Source organism: Agelaius tricolor, unplaced genomic scaffold (assembly GCF_023055355.1).
Source record: "Agelaius tricolor isolate 1412-34295 unplaced genomic scaffold, bAgeTri1.0.p SCAF_1, whole genome shotgun sequence".
NCBI classification, from domain to species: Eukaryota; Metazoa; Chordata; class Aves; order Passeriformes; family Icteridae; genus Agelaius; species Agelaius tricolor.
Window position 1 is genome coordinate 24734221 of NW_027269261.1, and position 13696 is coordinate 24747916.

The 13696-nt window shown below is 39.2% G+C and overlaps 1 long non-coding RNA gene across 1 annotated transcript in view; it reads left to right on the plus strand.

The window, feature by feature from the left end:
- The window catches only part of LOC139590093 (uncharacterized), a 70761-nt gene that overhangs the window by 45967 nt on the left and 11098 nt on the right, over window positions 1-13696 (plus strand). The window lies entirely within an intron of this gene.

Below are 13696 nucleotides of genomic sequence, written 5' to 3' on the forward strand. Positions count from 1 at the left end.
CAATGGCTCTTTCTGTGAAGAAATTCCTACCTAAACCTCCCCAGGGGCGCTTTGAAGTAATTTCCTCTCATCCTGCCGCTGATCCCCTGGGAGAGGCGGCCTACCCTCACATGGCTCCAGCCCCGTTCGGGGAATGGCAGTGACAAGATGGTGTGCGGGAGCCTCCCTTTTTCCTCCCTAAACACCCCCAGCTCCCGCAGCTGCTCTCACAGGACTTGTGCTCCAGACCCTTCCCCAGCTCCACTGGTCTTCCCTGGACACGCTTCAGCCCCTCCATGTCCTTCCTGAATTGAGGGACCCAGAGCTGGAGACAGGACTCTCTGTGTAGCCTCATCAGTGCAGGGTACAAATCACTTCCCTGGTCCTGCTGGTCACACTATTGCTGATACAGGCACATAGAATATTTATTTCAGAGTTGCACAAGCCTGGGTCCTCCGTGGTGTTCCAGAAATCCAGTACAGCAGCTGCCGAAACTTTTTACTTTTGTATGTGTTTTAGCAAACAGAAGCATGAATGGTAATTGGCTAGAAGTTGCCTAGGTCTCTTATTACTTAGTATACTATCTTCTATTTGTCAATGAGTTTCTTGTTTTCCATACTAATTAGTCCACAGATTCAGTCTTCCTCTTCTCTTGGGTCTGTGGGTTTATTGATGGTCTGAGTTGGTGGTTGCCACCTCCCTCTCCCAGGATTACCTTTTACCCAGTTGGAGCTGATTCAGCACAGTTGCCGAGTTGGCTTCCTTATCTTGGGAGCTCCATCACATGTCTTTGTGGTCTGTAAATTCTGCATTCGTTGTGTCCACTATCATTGGTACATCCTTTTTCTTACATCCTAAACCTTTATTAACCTCCCACTAGGTCTGAGACCACTGAGTCATGTCAAGCCCAAAATCTTAATAAGGTTTAACATGGCAATTGTACCAACAAGAAATTTGTCCTTCTAACCCCTGGACACCACTGAGAGCTTGCTTGTTAGCTGCTATCTGTTTCACAGATTAACTCTCCTTTCTTTTTTATTAGGCTGCAACGTATACAAAGATCAAACAACATCCTTTCTTAAGAAAATTTTTACATGTTTCACATTTTGCAACAGATACAACAGTGGTTTCTGGAACTAAATCTCTGTGTCTCCACTCTAACAAGCCATTCACGTGTTTCTTATCGAGGGATTCCCTTCTCTCCTGCCATCTTCTGAAAACATCTGAAATGTTTAATTCTTGGTGTAAAATAGGGCTTTTGCTAAACAAAGCATCCTAAACCAGGGGACTGGGATACAGTGCTGCTTCTGTTTGTGAATGTAGTGTTGCTGGGAAGCCAGCAGCCCCTCATCTGCCATAGGACATGGCACATCCTTACCCTGCACAGAGCTCATGGGCTGTGGTATTCCTCCATCCCTCCATGCCTGCTGTGGATCCCAGGCAGGTGCCAGCTGGCATGCTGTTAGTGACCCAGAGCATCCTGCTGTGACAAGCCTAGCAGCAAGAATTCATGGCTGGAGTTCATGCTGTGGGCTGGCTGAGATTAAACACACCGAGGCCTGGCTGAAAAGGATCATTTGTTGGTGATGTTTAATCATTAGTGACTTCCATCAGTTAGATCATTGCTCACTAAGAGTCCCACATGCAGTTTTGAAGATATGTGTGCTATAAAAATATCTGTGGTCATGCACTGAGTGAAAACTATTAAAATGTGCTTTGCTTATAAACTGGGGGAAGATCTATTCATAGGAGATATTTTAGAAAGTAAAATACCCATATAAAATGTGTGATATGATTTCTTTACCCACCCGTGTAACGCCTTCTACTTGGATTTTAGAATTTGAGTTTGGTGGTGGCAAAAGAGCCTTGAGTTATCTTGGATTTATTCCCTTTTGAACAGACATCCTATACAGGATAACCACTGCTCAGTAACAGGGGAAGCCCTTGGGAGCCCTGCACATCCATTCTCTCACATGTGAGAACAGGTTATGAACCAGAACCCTGGGTCTTTGCTGCACCAGTTCTTGCCTGTGCCTGTTGCCCTGAAGGCAGGTTTTCTTCTTGGGGAAATTTCAAGTCCACAAACTCTGTCTGTGCTGTTCTCCTATTGAGAGAAACAGCTGGGTGCTCCATGTGTAGTACCCTGTGTCAGGAACATTAACTGGAGAGGATATGTTATTTGCTCAGTAAGTAGGAAATTTATGGAAATATTTTGTAAATGTTACAGGAAGAATTGTGAAATCCCTGTAGCTTTCAAGACTAGACAGTATTAAAGAACTGGAAGATGTGCTGCATAATTTATGGTTGAAAAGAATTTGCTGATCAGGATTCTATTTATTCCTGAGAGAAATAAACTAAAAGTGGTTTGATTACAGGTCTGTCTCTAATGGAGCAGATGACCTTGGAGGTGTGGTACACATATTCTTTTAGTAGAATGATATGAATCATAGATAGGTTTGTGTGGTAACAGTCCTGACCTTTTGAAATCCATGGGATCTAGCTCCTATTATAATGATCCTGGGTATATTTCTCTGCAGGTTCCTCCAGTTCAGTTCTTCCAGCATTTGCTGGAAGAAATAGGTGTGCCAACCTAAAGTTATGTTCTATTTGCTGTTCTGCCTTTTGTTCCAGTAGGAATGCATGCTGCAGTACCACCTGAGGTTTTGGGGTGGGTCATGCCTTGAGATAACACCATTGTGTACCTAGTTCTTGCTTCATTGTTGCTCTTGAATCAAATTCTTGAAAAGTCATTCAGTAATGACTGAAAGCCAGAGAAAGAAGAAGTTTGTGCCCTGGAACTCCAAGGAAGCTGTGGAAAAGGTACAGATTTATCCTCTTTTTCAGTTAATCAATTTAAGTCTTGATGCTTAGAAGTAAGCTGTGAAATTTTGCTGCTGCAAGCTGTTGGAACAAAACCTAGGTGTGATCTCTCTCTTGTTTTAGCTCACAAAATTGAAGATAGGAAGTTGTTTACCTTGCAAGAGAGAGGCATGGGAGGATGACATGTATAAAATTACAGTTACAAATTGAAGTTCTACTGTTGTTTGTGTACCACAGGAGCATGAGAACATTCCATGGCAAAAAAAAAAAAAAAGCATAAAGTCTTTCCTTTAAAGGAAGAAACTTGGTTTTGTCTTAGACTTGTGGTTCATCACTTGCTTTAGTCTCTAGACTTTTGCCAAGACCGCTTTGCTTATCAGGCCTGCTGACATAGTGGATAATCAGACTGTAAAACTTGCTGCCATAGGAAGTTACTGGGGCAAAATGAGGTCACTCACCCTAGAAGGCTTCAAAGAAAGATTAGGCATTTTGGAAGATCATAAAACTTTGTACAGTTAGCATAAACAAAATGTCCTGTAAGGAAAAGACTTTCTGCTTTGGACTTTAACCTGAGGTCTCACTTTTAGACACTGAGCCAGACAATTCATAGGGACTGGCAGTTGGATGCCTGGCCTGTTAGGGATCCCTGTGGTATTGGCAGTAGCTAAGGAAAATAGGATCTGGCAGTTTATTCCATTTTTTCCCAGATTTTTAAGATCACTGTTTTCAAACGTGCAAGTTTCTTTATCATGGCTTGTTCCTGGAATAGCACTAAGATTATGTTTCAAGATGAGTAGATCTCTGGGAGGGAATGAAGGAAGCAAGGTACTCAAAAGTACCTTGAGTTTATTTTGCTTTGTTGTTGTTGCTGTGATTATTGTATTTATTTTCTTTTTGAGGATAAAATAAATAAAAAACAAGACCATAATCAGTTGCTTAATGAACAAAACCATCATATGCTGATCATTATTTCAGCACAGATGTCTGTAACTCAAATTCTGTCAATCTGCCCATGCAACTCTGTTCTTGAATTGCTGAGAACAACTGTGTGGGTGGATGTAGAACATAAAATTGCCATGTGCACTTATGTTTTGTTTATGCAGTACTCATTTTTAAGAGTACTAGATTGGATTTGCTTAATATTTGCTTTGTGTATGCGTATACATAATATTTACAAACCCCCAAACTAGGAGATGATCACCAAGATATTAATGTAAGAGGCTGATATTGCAAACACATTCCATTTGTTTATCAACTGAAAGAAATAAATTAAGTCTATACATGCACTAGGTGGTAGTTACCTCTAAAACTTGTACCTGAATTTATTGGTGCTTTTTCACCAATATGTACTCCATACAGCAGAGATGACTTAGAAATAGGCCTCTATTGACAACTAAGAGCTTTCTCTTTCATAAATCTGTCAATACTGAAAATTAATAAAAGTTGTAGAGTATTTTAAAAGAGTAATAGATTTAAAATATTAATAGAAATTTAACCTAAGTTTTTAATGTGTAACTTTCTCATAACAGAATGCTGGCCTTTTTTTTGAAGGAGATGGTATTAGGGAGGCAGCCATTTATATCTTCTCTATAAATTTAGAAATAAATCTGTATTTCACTTCTGTTTCCTGGGTACTTTTTTGTCTTGAGATAAGGCTTCTATATGTGAAATACTTCATAGCAATAGTTACTTACTAGCAATTTTGGCAATAAAGGCATTGTGTTCACTGTTGTATGATGGGGATCAGGAATAATTTTTAAGGTGCTGAATCATGTCTGAGGGTATCTACCTCTTGTTACATATGTATAGTATTCTTTTCAGCTTCCCATGCAGAACTTGTCTGAGGAAGTAAACTAGGGAATTGAATACTTTATGATGTCATTATTGTAAAGGCTAAAGAATGAATAACACTTCTGGGGCAGTAGGTTATGGTTTTTATAGACCATTTCTTTGCAATTGTATATTACCTGAATAAAAGCAGAATGGAAATTGTGAAAACAATGCTTTATTCCAGGTGAGCAATTCTTTTATTGTATATTCTTTTATGCTCCAGTTTCTAGATGTGGAAAACATTAGAGGAACCTACAGTAAATACTGCTTTCCCTATTTTTCAGCTTTGTGGTCATTCCTTTTTTTCTCCATTGATTTTCAGAATTGCAGAAGCAAAGTAATTTTTTCATCTGATTGAGACATCAATTTTGGCTGTCAGTAAAATAATAATCACATAAAAGCCCTGCTCATTCTAGTTTTGAGAGAGTAATTTCAAAATCTCCAGGCCCTATCTCTATGGCTTGTAACGCTTCCCAGTTTTGAAATGCTGCACTGCAAAGTTGGATATTTTGCCTCTGGCTACTGACTTTGACACGGATAACCAGAGGTCAAAGTTTGTGTGCATGCTTTCTATGCTTTCTGCTGCAACACAATTTCTTCTTTTATAACCAGGAGTGAAATCTCATTGCAGTACCTTACTGTTCCTGAACTTTTCCTTTAAACACTGTATGTGTAGGGAAATAAGTTCCCAAATAAAATGAATGGTATCCTTGGACTTTGAGAGGTAAAATGCATCTTCAAGGTTTTCTGTTTTCACAGTGCTACCAGTCTTCTTTCACCTCTTCCTTTTCCCTCCCTGGGCTGTAAGCATTTCTCTCTCAAATAATCTACAGTACACAGCAAAAATTTCTTTTTCTCAGATATGTTGTAGATACCGGAGGGAAGATACATTGTCCTTGTATTTAATTCCTTCTTTTCAGCATTTTCATGTGCAGATTCACAGGTTGGAATACAGAGACAACCACATCCTCAGTGCAGTATTATAACAAAATTTCCTGAAAAAGACAAGATTATGTTACAAGCAAAAAACCCAGACCATCGAAAACCTCCCTTGCAGTTGTGTTAGAGGAAATGTTCTGTACAAATGTCTCATTTGAAAAAGATCAATAATATGGTGTTGTGATGGACTAGAGAAAGATGCCATGCAGTGTTTCTCAATATTAACAACTAAATTACAATTATGTTGGAACCGAACCAGACAATTTATGCCAGGGGCTTGACTTGAATACCTAAGACTTTTGCTTTCTTGGCCCAGTGCCCACTTGTCAGTCATGCTTAATTTCAGTTGTTATGAGACACATTTCAGAACATTCTATACAGCTATATTTGGACTTGATCTATCCTTTGCCAACAATAACACTGCTCTGTATTTACTCCAGCAATTCCATGGAGAAGGCAATAATCAATGAACATGTAGGATTGCCAACACCAGCTGCTCAAAAATCGTGAGATTGGGTTTAAAAACTTGTCAGTTTATTAATATTTTAGTACATGTCACGTTTTACTACTTCTCTGTCATGCCTCTGGCTATAAAGAACATGCATAGATCAAAGTCACCTTTCACTTGATGAGTTTTAGTAACAATTTTCATAAGTAATAAATGTTGAAAGTTGGAAATTTCTGTGTTGTAATGTGCTGAAGATATAAACTGTTGGAACTCAACCCTCAAATTAGGGCAGAGCGATCTCTGGGTACGTGCTGAGGCAATACTCTTTGATAGAATGCAGTGAATTCATGCTGTTCAGGAAGAAGCAGGAATAACAGAAGTTTTTCCACCAGAGGATCCCTGTTTCCTACTAATTCACCAGCTGGTGCCTTCAAGTAGCAGTACTTTACACCTAAGCATCTTTGTGAGAGCACTAGATACATCTTGTGAAGTCTTTTGGTTGTGTTTTAGCTAAGAATGTGTCTAAGATGAAGAGCCAAGGGTCATCTCCTGGGTTGCTCCTGGACAGAGTTTTCCATGGCAAGGAAACTCGTATAGCCTTTGGCTGAGTCTCTAGACTTAGTGAATAGGAGACCAGGACCTTGCAGTGTGTCTGCCATGGCCACTCAGACAAGATACAGTCTAAGAAAAGTCTGGACCTGCAACTCTGGTGAAATGTCTGCAGTTCTGTGGATATATAAATGTAAAACAAAAGTTGTCCACTGTGTTAGAGAGGAAAAATTGAAATATAAGGAGCAAAACCAGACATTTTCTCCAGATGTATTCAGCAGAGAAGCTTTAATCAGAAATATGCTTTTGGAGTGAACCTCCAGGTCATCCTGTGCTTAGGTTTGTATCCCTGAGCAGGCTTGGAGCTCACAAATGGGATAGCATTTTGGATGAATCTGGGCTTCATGGCTGACGGTGAGATGCACTTAAGTAACACAATATACTTCAGATGGTGTGGGTATCAGATTCTCTGCATCATCTCTTTCATTCTGCACATCACTCCTCTTCTGTCCACTCCTTCCTGGAGTATTTTTGGAGTAGAGTTACTCCTGTAAATACAGCCTAGTAAATTGTGGAAGATGGGATGCAAGGATGGATTTTCTAGATCCCAATACCTGCCTAGAATGCCTTTCACAGCTTCTACCTATAAGCTCTTCTTCCAGGTACTGCTGTGGGATAAAGCCATTCAGAGCTGGCTGAGCTATCACTATACTCAGGCAAAACATCACAATTTTTTGACTGATTGTCAGCAGGCTGTATTCTAAGGGGTTTCTATTTGACTATTCACAAAAAAAAGACATGCTTAAGTTGAGTAATACTAATGTCAGTTGTCTGGTTACTTGAGAAATCTTTCTTATAGAAAACATTCTTTATTAATTAATCATTTAGCGTATCAGATATAACATAAAAATTAATTTCTGCCATGAGATCAGTGTCTCCTACATTGAAAATCATGCACAGTTTTGATGACATTTATTTTTGAGATTTGTATTCTGCCAGCAGCAGTAACCATTACTCCATGATATCTTTCAGCTGACAGTCTCCTAATTGTCTTTCCTGCAGCATCCTGTAGTCTCATTCTGTAAGCATGTTCCATTTATGGATCAGTCTCTTCAGATGGTAGTGTAACTCCTGTTTCAGGAAGTCTTGAAGGTGTTTTGATGTGTCTCCCCTTTGCCTTGCTGCATGATCAATGATGGCTTTCTTTTGTAAATATTCTGTCTGCTGTTGTATACCTGTCTGTTCTTTCTTACTGCCATCAACAGGGGGATACTGTAAAACTGGGAGTACAAGCAGATGAAAGAACCATCTAGCTCCTTATCACAGCATTTCCCTGCATAGGAGAAAGAAGTTCAGAAGATCAGGTTACAGCGTGGGAGAGCACTGGTAAAGTCCCCTGTGAGGGGAAGAGGGAAGCTCAGTAACAGCTCTGCTGGGAAGAGGACTGAAGTGTGCTGGAGTGAGTAGAGTAACAGCAGGGAAAGCTGAAAGGAACTGTTCCTGAGCCAAGTCCTTGCACACATTAAAGGGTTGCAGAAATAGGGAGCCCTCCAAGTAAATGCTGCTAGCAACATCTGCCTCTGCATTGTGCAGGAACTTTTCTTTGGCAGAACACACACAGCCTCGCAGAGCCTATAGATAGATTGGGGTTCTTCATACTGTGCTGTGCATCTCTATTTATAGATTCCTCCCAAGGAAGACATGACCTGTGTGAGTGCAGGTGTCTGTAGGTGGATGGAAGCACTTGCTGACCACACAACATCTGAGTGAAAATTTTGTTGGAAATGTGTCTTTTGACAATATCCTCCTTCTTAAAGATTTTTCACAGTAAATTTTGCTGAACCATATCTGGCTCCCTTGTCTTGCGTAGGTTCTGTGATGGCAATTGCTCACAGAGAGTTTCATTTGGCTCAGTATGTAGCAGCCTAGGCTTTTAAAATGGGAAAATCTGAGTTCTGTTTTCACAGGGAATATCAGAGCTTGCAGTACCATTGGTGGGGCAGGCATGTTCTTTTTAGAGTGCTGTATCCTATTCTACAGCCCGAGGGAGCTGAAAAGGAGTGGTGAGGAGGTGTAGAAATAGAGATTTGGCACCATGATTTTACATGCTTTATGCTTTACATACTCTTGATTGTTTCCCCTTCTGACAGTTCTCTTTTGCAGATTTTGCAGTGTGGATCTGATGTGATTATGCTTTCCTGAAGGATTCCCCATCTCCTTTAGGCTACGGCTTGTTGCTCACTGTTCAAAGGGAGAAGGGAAATGCTTCTATGCATCCTCAGAATTGCTGGAGGCACCACTTTGACTCCATTAAACTGCTTGTCCTAGATCCAGTTGCCACCAAACAGACAGTGTGAGATTATTATAATTTGAACCTACAAACTCAAGCTTCTTAGCACTTGCTAAACACTTGCCTTGTAATGCAGAGATTACACTAACATAATAGGAACCCAATTGCTACAAGTTCTCTCTTTGCTTTCACAGGTTATTAAATGAATAGAACCATGTTAGGAGAGCTTCAGGGAGAAATGAATTGAGGTGAGCTCAGCTATTTGGAGCATGGTGCTAATAACCAAGATTGTGGGTTTGATCTGTGTGCAAGCCATTCACTTAGCAGTTGGACTTCATGATTAATGTGGGTCCCTTCCAACTCAGTATTTTCTGTGATTTGGTGATTTGGAGATCCACACGCTTGCCTTACAGGAAAGTTTCATGGGTAGAGACAAGGGAAACAGTCTCCAAATCCTATTAAAAGCACTTTATTTAAGATCCCATATACTTCCAGTGTAATCTAAGGGCTGACATTGATTCACACATAAAGCAGTTTGAACTTCAGGACAATATCTATGTGTGTTCCCTTTTGTTCCTTTTTGGATGACTTCAGTCTTAAAGTTTAAAAAACTTTCTTAAAATGGATTAAAAAAAAAAAGGAGAAACCATAAAATATTTCTTATATAAAGAGGAAACAAAAGACCTACTCGAGAGTTTATGAATTACTTATGACTACTGGTAAATAAGTGCAGGTTTCTACAATGGACTTAATTTTTCCTCTGAACTGTAACATTCAAGCTAAATATCTTTTAATTCAGGTGAACTGTATCTCATTTGAGCAGAGGAAACTCTTATGCTTATCTTCTTGCTCCAGTCTCCCAGAAAATTTATGTTATTTCAGCTGAGCTTTTTTTTAATTCTCTTTTTGAAAAGCAAAATAGTCAGTATTGCTTGTAGTAAATTCTTCTTTAAAATAGTAGGAGAAAATGAATAGGGATGTCACTTTGGAGGCCAAGATTTGGCCTCCAAAGTTAGAGATTTGAGCACAGGACCATTTGCTGCATATGTTACTGATAGCCTTGGAGCATGATGAGTTGGCTGATATGGTGCTGGCCACAACTTCAGTCTGTGTCAGCAGCAGAAGATTGTGTTTATCTGTCATGATTAAAGGCAGTATAGGGGCTCTCCATGCTGACATGGCACGCTTTCATGGGAGTTTCCAGTGGTCATCTCTGAAAGAAAAGAATGTGATTTTTGGGGAGGTTTTAAGTCAAAGCCTTCTGTTGAATTCTGTGTGCATTTTGAATTGTTGCCTGCAGAATTCAGTCCCTGGGGCCCCTTAGTGTGGATGCCTCATGCTTTCTGGTAGTCATTAACACTCCACAGAAACGGAAGCAACTTCTGAGTGGCACGAGACAGTGCCAGAGTCTCTCATTGTCCTCATTTGAGAGACTGCATCTGCACAGAGATACATTCAGAAAAGCTTTAGATGGAAATAGTAAATCATAAATGTTGGTGATACAAGTTGTTGTCACGGTGTGTGATCCAAAGAAATAGGTGAAAGCTTTTTCCTTAGCAAAGAAGGCAGGTATTAGTTGGTTTACACTTGCCATGTATGAGTGGTCTGGTGAATTGTTTTTTAGCATAGGTCCTTGAGGGACAGGATGCTCGACTTAAATATGAATATACTTATAGCAATGAAGGTAGGAGAGCAAAGAACAGGCAGGATGGGATGGCAGATATGTGGACTGGCACTGTGCTTTAGTGCAGCACAGAAGACTGCAAGTGTGGCAAGCAGCAGAAAAAAAATGGGGTAGCTAGGAAAAGGGTAAAAACCAAAAGGTGAAGAAAAAGGGATGGAAAGTGAGTCACTTAGAAAGGACTTCATTGCATAGAGCCGTTTGCATTGCTTGGTTTAATATTTTTGACCTCTCCCTATCCATCTGCTTTATTTCCTTTTTACATTAGAATCCCCCCTGCTTTCCATAATATTCCTGTAGTTGGCATGACAATCCTGAACTCTTAATAAGGATAAGTCTCCAAACAGGGAACATAAATATATTAAGTTGTCTTACCTATATTAAACTGGTTTCTTCAATACAGCAGTGAAAACCTAACAATTTCCAAGGCTGATAGTTGCTTTGAACATGACTATTACATGCTGGTGGAAGTGGATCAGCCACTGAAAGTGTTCTGTCCAAGCCTGGCCAGTTTGTTTTACAGGTTCTTGGTAGAAACAGCAGTGTAAAGTAATCAACCAAAAAAAGCAAGGAGGTACAAATCTGCAACTGCAACATCCCACTGGTAATGCAGCTCTCAAGTCCATCCTGTTGGCAGAAGCAGGGGTGGCCAAAGGCTGATAGGTGACATTACTGCAGCATTGAGAAGGGATTTGAATGGCCTGTGGGATGTGAAGCACCAGGGTAAGACTCTGGACCAAGGATGGAATGAGGATGATTTAGAGTATTTTGTATTACTTTGTAAAAGCTTTGGTTTGCATGACTGTTTTTTCCTACTATACGTGACATTTATTGTGGAGGAGGAGAGAGCTTTTTATCCTGCACTGAGACAGAGAAATGCATGTATATTTATTCTAAGCTCTCTAATCTGAAGTGCATTTCAAATGTGAATGAGAGTCTGTATGAAGAGAAGGCAAAGGTAGTAGCAGCCTTAGTCTGTGGATGTTAATGTTTAACTTTGATGCTTCTTGAGTGAGGATTGGTGAAAGCAGAAAGAGAAAGGTTGAAGAAAACAAGATAGAGATGCTGAAGATGAAGTCTGCTATAATGAGAGGAGCAGATGAGTTCATGGTCCTTGGTCTTGTGTTGAGGGCAACTTGGTATTTATATTCAAGACTTTGCCTTCCATAACCCAGATAACAAACAGATTTTCTAAAATAAAACAAAATTCATCTTAGGTAAATTACATTCACTGCTGGTTACCTGGCTCCCTTGAAGAAGATTTTTCCTTTCAGACATGCCTGGTTTTTAAGCCTCTTGAGTCAATGGAGAACAAAAGGCTGCTGTGACCTATAGGCTGAGTTTCTATCAGAACCAAAGAGGTAGAGCTCAAAGACACTGCACCCAAAGGCAGAGATACTCAAGGAATCCATATAAGTTTGAGGGCTATAAGCAAGAATCTCTGGCAGGAGGCCAGATCTGTATTTATTTTAATTTAAGTAATTTTGTTAGTGATGCCTTTCTTTTCTGTTACCCTCTGCATGATTGTACTTAGTGAATACATTGTTGGGATTGTTTTCCTCTTTTAATCTTGAATGGCATGTGTATAATAGAATCCTTTTATAGCATTGAGGATTCAAGATGCTATCTTAATAAATGGCCCCAATTTTACTAATTCATAACATCTTATCAAATGTCATCAAGTTCAAATATTAAACCCTAATGACAGAAGTCCCCATTAGGCACTGTGATGTCTTGGCACAGCCAATGCAGCTGTCAAGGCCTATAGCAACAGAGAGAGAGAGAGAGAAAACACTGTCTTCCAAGTGCTGTGTTCTCTGTGAGGCTCTCTAAATTGAGGAGAAAAAAATGTATGTCAACACTTAGTACTTAACAGTATATCAGGCTCACTAGATAAGCTACACTTGTGCTACAGAGAAATGCCATCTTGCCTGCTTGTGCTGTTACGTGCTTTAATTTGTGTTTCAGTATTGAATTGTAGGGTTTTGGGAGCAGCACTGTAATTTCTGATCTGTAGCTGTCGAGTTCTTAGTACAACTGGTCCTCTCTGTGGCTTCTGCTTACTACAATATTGGTAAAAAAGCAGTGCAAAAAATATAAAAGCAGAGTGACGTATTTCTGAAGTGCATGGGTAAGAATTCCAGTATCGAAGTTCTAGATTTCCTAGATTTTCATGATCCTCTTTAGTGTTTCCTTTTTTAATACTTGTTGAAAAAAAAAATGTATAAAATGTTCCCCAAGGCAAAAAGAATCAATCTTCTTTTGGAGGATTCTATGCATTTACAGTTGTATCACAAATTGATGGAAGGTGCAAGTGCTGAGCATGTCTGCAAAACAGTAACTGTATTTAAACATTAAAAAAAAACCCTTCTTCCAAATATTTTAGTAGTCTTTTCAGGAAAAACACTTCAAAAATACTTCTATGAGTATGTGGACATCTGCTTTATTTCTTCTGCTTCTTCTCTGTCTGATTTTATGTAAAATATTTAAAACTAATAAATAACAGAACTAAAAATGCTCTTGATTTCCAAATGAAAAGTCTGTTCATTCTCATAATAATGCAGAGGATTGATACCAGAATAGTTTATAATTCAGTGATCTCTTAAAATATTAAGCTTTTTTTTTTCAAGAACATTAGTTTTGAAGTACTTTTTTTTATTTTTGGAAGTACTTTTGAAATGGCTGCATTTAAAGCATCAACAGAGTATCTCAGATCCATTCACAATAATGCAAGGATTGCACTGCTGAAATTTCTGGTTGTGTTGACATTCCAGACTGAATACCCTGTTGATGTTTGGGGTTGGTTTGGGTTGTTTTGGTTTTTTTTTTTTAATATAAAAAAAAAATCAGTGAACTTGAAACCAAATTCAATAAATTTTTCCAGATTCCTTTTTAAAAATAATCCCTGAGGAATAATGTATATGTTACATGGCTGCTTTTCATTTTGTTTTGACAGTCCATAATTATGATAGATCTTCAGTTGCTGAAGAATAACCCTGTGGATGTTTAACTTTTTGCTTCAGACTTACTTCTGGATCAAATATTAAAATTTTATATCGATTAAAATTCCTGGGTTCTAAATGGCAAACTTCTGAGTAGCCAAAAATTGTTAAAGAAAAAGTTTTTGCAGTACCAATATGGATAGCCATAGAATTCAGTT